Raw genomic sequence first — 8,781 nt, 5'->3', positions numbered from 1 at the left:
TTGCCTCACCCCTCTCCACCACAACACATAGCTCGTCACAGCCCAAACACTACAGTACGAAAACGTTAGAGGAAAAATCAGACGACGGAAAAACTGTTAATAATTGAAGAAGAAGCAAAAGACGTTTGTAGGTGTGTTAATAATAAATACGAAATAAGACTATCTAACCATGTTATGTATTATAACAATAGCGAATGAGGTTAAACAAATATATGAATGTACATTAAATTAAGATTATTGATTTACGTTCTAAATAATGAAAGTCAAGGAAATAGTTCGATCGGAAGATAAGAAGTGGCGTGTAGAGGGTAATCCACCTTGGGTGACGTTTTTACTGGGTACGCTATATAAGTCTGTACTGGCTGTAGGGGCCCAGCAAATCCAGGAGCTGCTCCGGGTGGCACATCATCCGGCCTCCAGCTTACGCTTATGCTGGGAAAATTTTACAGAACTGGGGGGGGGGGAAGGGTACAAAATTTGGTTAATATGCAGTTCAGGGGATTTTAAAACAAAATAAACCTAAATTGACCGGAAGCGATGACAGTGAAATCTGTTAATTTCATGTAAAACAATCCATTTCACATAATCAATGCATAGAACGTGAATCGGTAGGAACAACGTCACCACTTCTCGTTGATTCTTTCCTTATAGTCCACCAGTTGTGAAGAATTATTATATTGCTCACATGTAGCTGTGGTGGCTATTATGTGTCGACACGAAACCATCGTATTGCTTTTCAGTGATGTTCTTCGTTGCTGGGTATATGTTAGAACGGGGTATCTCCACTGCCATTTCTGAAATACTTAAGATATCACTAGAAGGTATTCAATTATTTCTATAAAATTGTAGTATGTTACTATCGTCACTCCCAATCAGTATACTTTCATTTCTAAATCCTTAAACTGCATGTTAACCCATTTTTTTTTCAAATGGTTAATAAAAGGGTAGAAAATATATCAAGGTTCTGGATCTCCGTCCTTCAACGATGAGAATTCAGTTGTTTGATCAACTAAATTATCTGCTCCTGACTCAGCGTGCAAGCGGCTGAGTATCCCACAGACGACACGATATTTTAATTTATTCTCAAACAGAATCAGAATGACACAGCGCGAGATACACAGTGTGATAAAGCTGTACCTATTGAATTACGGGTACAATTAATCCGACGAGCTTCTAAACTGTTTCCATCTACTCCATTTCACTAACAAGGTATAGATCAACCCGAGGCTACAGAAAATAGTATTTGCTCAAATGACATGTGGTTGCGCAGCAAACATCTAAGCTATTCTACCATATACAGTCATATAAATCTATTATATTTTATGCTGTTATGTATGTGTATATTTATGTATGCATATATGTGTGTGTAATTATGTTTTGACGCTTGTTTTTATGTTACAATAAAAACAGTTTTGCATTAAACTGAAGGATTACTCAATACAAATTGGTTGAGTACAAATTTATTCTTTAACACATTCGAAGAGTTAATAGCTTTTTTTGATATGAACACGATACAAACTGGATACAATTATTGATTGTAAAAATAGTAAAACCAAACTCCCTACTTTGGGTGGTGGGTAGGAAAGCCATTGCATTATCATTATATTCATAACTCATAATTCATTCGTTAATTGTATGTACCCCACGTTTGTGCTGTCTGTCCTTGAGGTGTCCCTTCTGTATTTTAGGCTTTATGCCTATAATAAAGAAAAGAACGAATACTATTAGCAGTAACTTTGATGTTTCAAGCCAATTAATCTATCTATCTGACTGTCTGTCTGCCTGCGCGCGCGTTTGTGTAAATGGACAGGCGAGAGAGATAGATTGTTAAAACATACGAAAGACAAGGAAAAAGAAAAGAAAAATAATATCAACTATTTACTGAAGAAAGACAGACAAAGCAAATACCATCACCAACTTGAATCATATTTTCGAAGAAGACAAACCGTTTGTGACGTGTTCGATGACATGACAATTTCGACTAGAATAACTGTCTTGTAGTTCGACTTTTGTCCTTCCGTATAGAAAGGTCTACATATACCAAGAAATGGGAATTTTGGCCCATCAAATTGTGGTAAGCCCTTATTTACACACGCATATATATATATTTATTTATTTGAACATTCATCTATCTCCTGTCCTCTTAATATTTTTTAAGAGATGCTAATTACTTTCGCTATTTGATTCTCATCATTTAACGCATAATTTTCGTATTTCTTTATATGTGACCAAACACTTGATATTTTCTTAAATTTACCAATGCTTTCTTTGTTGTCTACAGATTAAGGAACTTATTTTCTTCTAGATATAACCATAAATAAAATTTTCTAAACAAATTTAAGATTCTTACAAAAGATTCCCTCTCCGTTGCTGTGACTCCCAAAATATACAAAATAGATTCTTTGTTAAATAAAATTTGAATTTAACGGATTGTTTAAACTCCGTCATTGAAATGGAAAAAGATAAAACAAAAATGCCGTACTGTTTGGATCAAGGTTGGGGAAAGCGAATGACAGATCATGTTCTCATCTGAAACACCTTTGTTTTTGATACTTCCGATGATCAATAAATTAATTGTCGAGGGCAGAATTCGTACACCACCCGTTTTTGGCGTAACAAAAACCCTAACCACTGGGTGTGTGTATTCTTTACTTTCGCCATAGTCGAGTAGACTTAATCGATTGTATCTTTGCCATCAAAACGTGTTGCCTTTTGCTGCCATTGTCCTGTATTAGAAACCTAAACCTACATTTATGTAGTTTTTAGTTACGTGTCCCCCGCTTCTGTTATCAAATTCGGCAGATTAGTGTTTCTCAACCATCGGGTGAACCCTCCTAGCCAGACGTTGTTCAAAAACTGATATATTTCTATAATCGAATGTTAGAAATTGTATTAAAAAAATTATTAAAATATTCTGTGAATTGTAGAAGTATAAATTTTAACAAATCTTATATGGATCTCCAAAGGCCGTATGAACTCCGGTTGAGAACCACAGCTGTGGATGGTCGATAACCGTTTCTGCCACCCCGAACATAATTTGTGACCTTTTGTCTATAAATCGATAATCAATATAATCTACGCCACATTTCAGTCTGTTTTGATCTCCGTTGATCAAGCTGATCGAAATGTGGTATATATATATATATGTAAATATCGACTCGTAGATATGGACTCATGGCCCCAGTTTTATGGAGACTGGTTTACTTAATGAAATCAATTAAATAGGAATGCCTCAAAGTATGCTGTTGACAAAACTTGAGCACATACGTCAGCAGTCAAACACTGAAGGTTTTTAAGAAGACTACTATAGACCATAACCTTTAAAACAGTGGTCCTCAAGCGGGGTCCAACATGACTCTTGAGGTTCCATATAAAATTTAATTGTTCAAAATCTGTAAGCTTTAGAGGTGTAAGATGGGATCGTTAAATTATGCTATGTGCATTTACCAATGTAAATATTTATTGTGTGTAGTCTTATCAAAATAAATTCTGTGTGTTACAATTTGCTATAATTCAGTGAAAAGGAATATATTTTACAAAGTGCCATAATTACGCAAACTATTTCAACAATTTTCTTATACAATTTATTATCAAGTTTAACTATAAAAATATAATGGAATTTTTGAAACTTCAAATAGTTATGGAGGTGCAGTAGAGCACAATAGGAATCAACGGGGTCCACAGAATGGTTGAGAACCTTTACTTGAAAGGGACATTGATATTGCACAGACATTCGTGACATTCTTTCGGAAGTTGATCGTGCCGCTTGCTTTCTCAATAGCACCGTTTTATCAGATTTATCTGTTTCTCTGCATGTCAATGCAATGGGCCCTGTAATATTATTTATTGCAGCAAGTTATAGTATACATAAATCAGAACTGGGACCCCTGATGCGTGAGGCCCTTGGGCAACTGTCCAGTGTACCCATGCCTTAAGACGTCGCTGGGTCTTAGAAAAATAAACATTTGTATTTCACTCAACCGCCCAATTTCTTGCTATTTTCTGCCTCCATTATAGTTAGGGATGTAAGTGGCCCAATCAACTTCCCAATAGAATGACGAGAAAAAAAGTCTTTGCAATATTATGTCTCTTTAAAGGTCATCTCTAAGCATCAACCTAAAACTAAAATACATGACACACACATTCTTGGGACCTGAAAATAAACAGTTCTATATTTAACAACCATTTAGTTTCGCGTTCTTTCCTTCGCCATGAAGTAATGATAGCTAGGGAAGTAAGCGGCCTGATCAACTTCCCTTCTGAAAAGAATGTCAAAAAATGTCTTTGCAGCATCATATCCCTTTAAAGATTATCTAAAATTAAAATACATGTATAGTCCTTTTTTTTTTTTTTTGGTTAGTTTGGTTTTTAAAATTAAAATTTGAATTTAATAATTACATACATATCACGTATTATATGGTACATATATGTTACAAAACCACATTAAAATCCAAATCCGAAACCGAAGAACACAAACATGAGAAAGAAAAAAAAAAGAAGAGAAAAATCAATTTAACACTAAGTGCATCAATTGGTCGAACACCTACCTCAAGGTTCAACGAAACTTACTGAAGCAAGCCAGCACGCTCGTGGCATTACCGCGGGCGATGGCGAGGCTGAGGCGTTTGTACAGCCAAGCACTCTTACGAGCATCACCTGCCATCTGTGAAGCAGACGACAACGAAATTCACTGTTAGCGGCCCAGCCCCTCCAAACGTCACAGGCTGGCAGATATGGTTCACTGACGGATGTTCCGTTCGGCTACGAAAGCAGTGACCCTCACGTTTACCGCGGCATCCAGGATGTGGGAGGGAGTAAAGGAGTCACAGATTGTGGCGTTCCAGATGAGGCACCTACCTCTTACCCAGAGACAAAGGGTAAGACCATCTGGTCTCTTCCCATCTCTTCTGAATAATCCTACCGGCTCTAGAACTGAGGGGTATTCATGCGAGTCAGGGCCCGCTTACTGATTTAAGTTTAGCTCGGTCTGATGAGCGAAACGACCAGCATGTAGGTGACCAGACAATATGTGAAGGCCCGTGGAGTCGAGGGGCCTACCACAGCGATATGTCAGTCCCCCACAGACGTCGGCTCTCACTCTGAGTGCAATGGAGATGTGGAGCTCATGCATACTAAATAGACCGCCAATGTTGGCCACAGGCAAGGCATCAATCCAGTCCCCCGAGAATTTCGCACTTGCGGAATGTAGGTGACACCTTGAAAATTGATTAGACTGGTCAAAGAGAGAGTTGAAAGTAGCATCTGAGCGCAGATTGCCCCATACTCTCTTTCCGTCTATCCTCATCTGTATCAAGAACTGACAAACGCAGCTTTCTCCACTGTAACAGAGCTTCATCCATTTCCCTACTGGAACTAGTCTATATTGGAAAGGAAAGGATGCTGCCTACCAAAGGGTGGGGGAGAGAAAACAGGGAAATTTTCTGATGCAGCTCCTCCGCTAATTATATTTTGCATTTAAACCACTTAAATATCATTTAATGTAATTCTGAAGAAAATATAATAATAATAATTGTCACACATCAACTTCACTTGTCCCCGAATCAGCCATGAATTGTTTTAAATGTCTTTTTATATATATAGCAAAAAATTAGATTCAGATGAATATGGTACTTAAGTTGAGGCACCAGAATTTAGTACGGTATTATCCATACAATTTCAATGATTAAAATCAAAATAAGCAAGTAGATAAAGGCGAATAAATAACACTCAAGCACTTGATCACGTTTCAATTTGAATGTGAAGTATGACATCGATGGCTAGAGAGAACATCATGGAAAAAATTAGTAAAACTCAACGAAAAGTGCTGGATTATTGGGTAAAGAATTTAAGGAACTTTTCTGCATACCTGTAAGTGACAATCTAATAGCAAGATTATTGAAGAAATTAAATTTCGATATTAAAATAACGTCGGATTAAAAGAAAGAAAAAAATCGCCATCACTTAATGCTCAGTGCGGTCGCTCAGCCTGCTAGAAATTACAGCAAAATACCTATTATCAACACCGTCGTATCTTGAAGAAGAACAGCATAACATATAATAATAATAATAATAATAATAATAATAATAATAATAATAATAATAATAAGCTATATAGTGCGATGAAGCATTCCTATATTGACAATAACGAAGCAAAAAAATTACTATTTTCTTCCGATGACAAACAAACTGGTTTCAGGCTGGCTTTCATGAACTAATAATCTTCCATACTCATGACACAAACTTCAACTTTTGATAGTTTGCTCAAGTAAAAAAAATTACGATAAAAAAAATAAGAATCGTTCTGCTTGCTTTGCGTCTTGGAATACATGTGAAATAGGTGATCCCTTACTTGAAAAACAGGTAAGGGTTAGCGACAGGATGGGTACCCGTTGGACTATGCTTCAATGATATTCGTGGTAGTATGGAAAAGAAAAGAAGAAAAAAAGGACACAGAAACGAATGAACGAATGCACACATACACAAACATACTTAAACATACGCGCACGTACACACTCGAGCGCACGCACTCACACAACTTTGGAAAGACCGGATGATGTGAGTCAGATCTTTCGCCATGAAGAGCCAACCTTCCTCTATGATGATGATGATGATGGTGGTAGTGGTGGTGGTGATATTTCTGGGACTTTTCCGATTTATGGTTTTCTTGGAAATACTCAATACTCTCCCCCTCCACAACCACTATCACCACCGCCTTCACCACCACAGTTTCCATCACCACAGTCACCACTACCACAACAGCCTCCACCACCTTCGCTTCCACCACCACCACCACCACCACCACCAAAATAACAACATCAACAATCGCCAGCACCAGTAACAACATTAACACCGCCACCATCACTACCACATGCAACAGCAACCACAATGTAAAAGCATCACCAGCGTCGCCGCTTTTGCAGCGACCTCACCAGGCACCATTATGAACACCGACACGACTTCACCACCACCAACAACAACAACAATAACAACCACGACAAAGGCAAAACATCATTATCATCATCACCACCACCAACACCACTACGCCACTGTGATTATTGTAAACACTAACGTAACGACTTCATCATCGTTTCCACCACCGCCGGCGCCGCCGCCATTTGCTCTAGCACGGCTATGTCATACACACATTAATTACTGTTCGTATTACTGACCCGTCTCCATCATATCGACCACTACTACCACCACCACCACTACTACCACCACCACCACTACTACTACCACCACAACTACTTCTACCACCACCACCACTACTACTACTATTACTACCACCACCACCACTACTACTACTACCACCACTACTACTACTACAACCACCACCACAGCAAAAACAACAACCATCACTACCACGTCCACCATCACCACTACTACTACCTCAACAACCATCGCCATTACTTCTACCACCTTCACCACCACCACCACCACTACTACCACAACCACTATTGCAATTACCACTGCAGCCACTGTGGGGTCACTGTTCCTCCACCACTTCCAGAATTACATCACCACAACCACCGCATTACCATAACCTTGACCACTACAACTACCACCATCTGTTGCAGCTACTACTGGTCGTGAAAGTAAATTTCTCAGAAAACAAAATGAAAGTCGTTTCCAAGAATAACCTTGTTATCATCGTTATGACTTATCATTGATACCACCACTACCGCCGCTGTGGCCACTATCATCATCACTACTACTCTCACCACCACCACGACCGCTGTAACAACCACCACCACAATCACCACCACCACTACCACCATCATCATCATCATCATGTGTAGTTTCTCACCCTGCTAGAAATATCAGCCAAATTTCCTTCAAAGTTTCAACTCTATAGAGCCCACCTTCAATGTTAGAAGCCTCCTTAGTCAGATTGTTATGGATTTCTATGTCATACACACATACAGGGTGCGATGGGTAGACTGTTGCCATTTTATATTTTTAATTTCGTGCATGCACATTGTTTTTGATTTTGTCAACAGCACATTATTGTAGGTTCAGTTAAGCACCGTCTGTCAAAAAATAACAGCACCATGATGCAATCCACTCTGCCAGAAATTTGGAAATGGCATGCTGTACTGCTTGGCATTTGTGCTGGAAGCTCCAATACAAACATTTCGGTGTTTGGGTGTCAATCTGAGGACATGTACCGAGAGTAATAAAAATCAAACATCCAGTCAACATCATGGTGTATGGAGAGATCACTAGTGATTCATTCATCTTCCCACATGGCCTCAGAATCAACACAGAGGCCTACATCAAGTACCAAGAGGAGGTAGTGCTACCCTGGGTCAAGAGGGTGGCTACTGGAAGACCCTATGTCTGGCAACAGGATTCTACTATGCTACACAAGCAGGAGAACCCAGAGATGGCTGTCAGACAATTTCTGCGACCACATCACACCTAACATCTGACCACCTAACTCTCCAGACTGCAACTCCCTTGATTTTATGTGTGGGGCGCAGTTGAGCAACAGACCAACAAAACTTCTTGCAACACCAAAGATGAACTGAAGGCAAGTATTATGACAGCATTCATCAACTTAAACAAGGAGACCATCCAGAAGAGTTGCAGGAGATTCCGAAGTTCTCTGGAGGCCATGGTTGAAACCAATGGCGATTTTATTGAACAAATTAATTCTTTAGCATTTCAAGATATTTTATGTAATTTTGGTAAATATATTTGTTAAAATGGGATATCAGTGTTATTTTCATTTTTGCGTCATTTAGATGACAGTTTATTCACCGCACCCTGTGTATATAT

General features: G+C 38.7%; 1 protein-coding gene and 1 long non-coding RNA gene across 5 annotated transcripts in view; one reads left to right on the top strand and one right to left on the bottom strand.

The window, feature by feature from the left end:
- Positions 1-1,442: 1,442 nt before the first annotated feature.
- Positions 1,443-6,002, bottom strand: LOC128250675 (uncharacterized). The gene is made up of 2 exons (XR_008266684.1): positions 4,548-6,002; positions 1,443-1,697 (listed from the first exon to the last, which is right to left on the bottom strand). It is a non-coding gene; the product is annotated as an uncharacterized LOC128250675 (long non-coding RNA).
- LOC106870494 (testicular haploid expressed gene protein-like) overlaps positions 1,692-8,781 on the top strand; it is a 28,174-nt gene continuing 21,084 nt past the window's right edge. For all 4 annotated transcript variants that reach the window (XM_052976253.1, XM_052976254.1, XM_052976255.1 and 1 more), the window contains exon 1: positions 1,692-2,074. The gene's annotated coding sequence lies outside the window, so the exon portion shown is untranslated. The remainder of the gene's footprint in view (positions 2,075-8,781) is intronic.

This window comes from Octopus bimaculoides, chromosome 24, assembly GCF_001194135.2.
Source record: "Octopus bimaculoides isolate UCB-OBI-ISO-001 chromosome 24, ASM119413v2, whole genome shotgun sequence".
Taxonomy (NCBI): domain Eukaryota; kingdom Metazoa; phylum Mollusca; class Cephalopoda; order Octopoda; family Octopodidae; genus Octopus; species Octopus bimaculoides.
The sequence above is the reverse complement of the archived record's forward strand: the minus strand, read 5'-3'. Positions and strand labels throughout refer to the sequence as shown.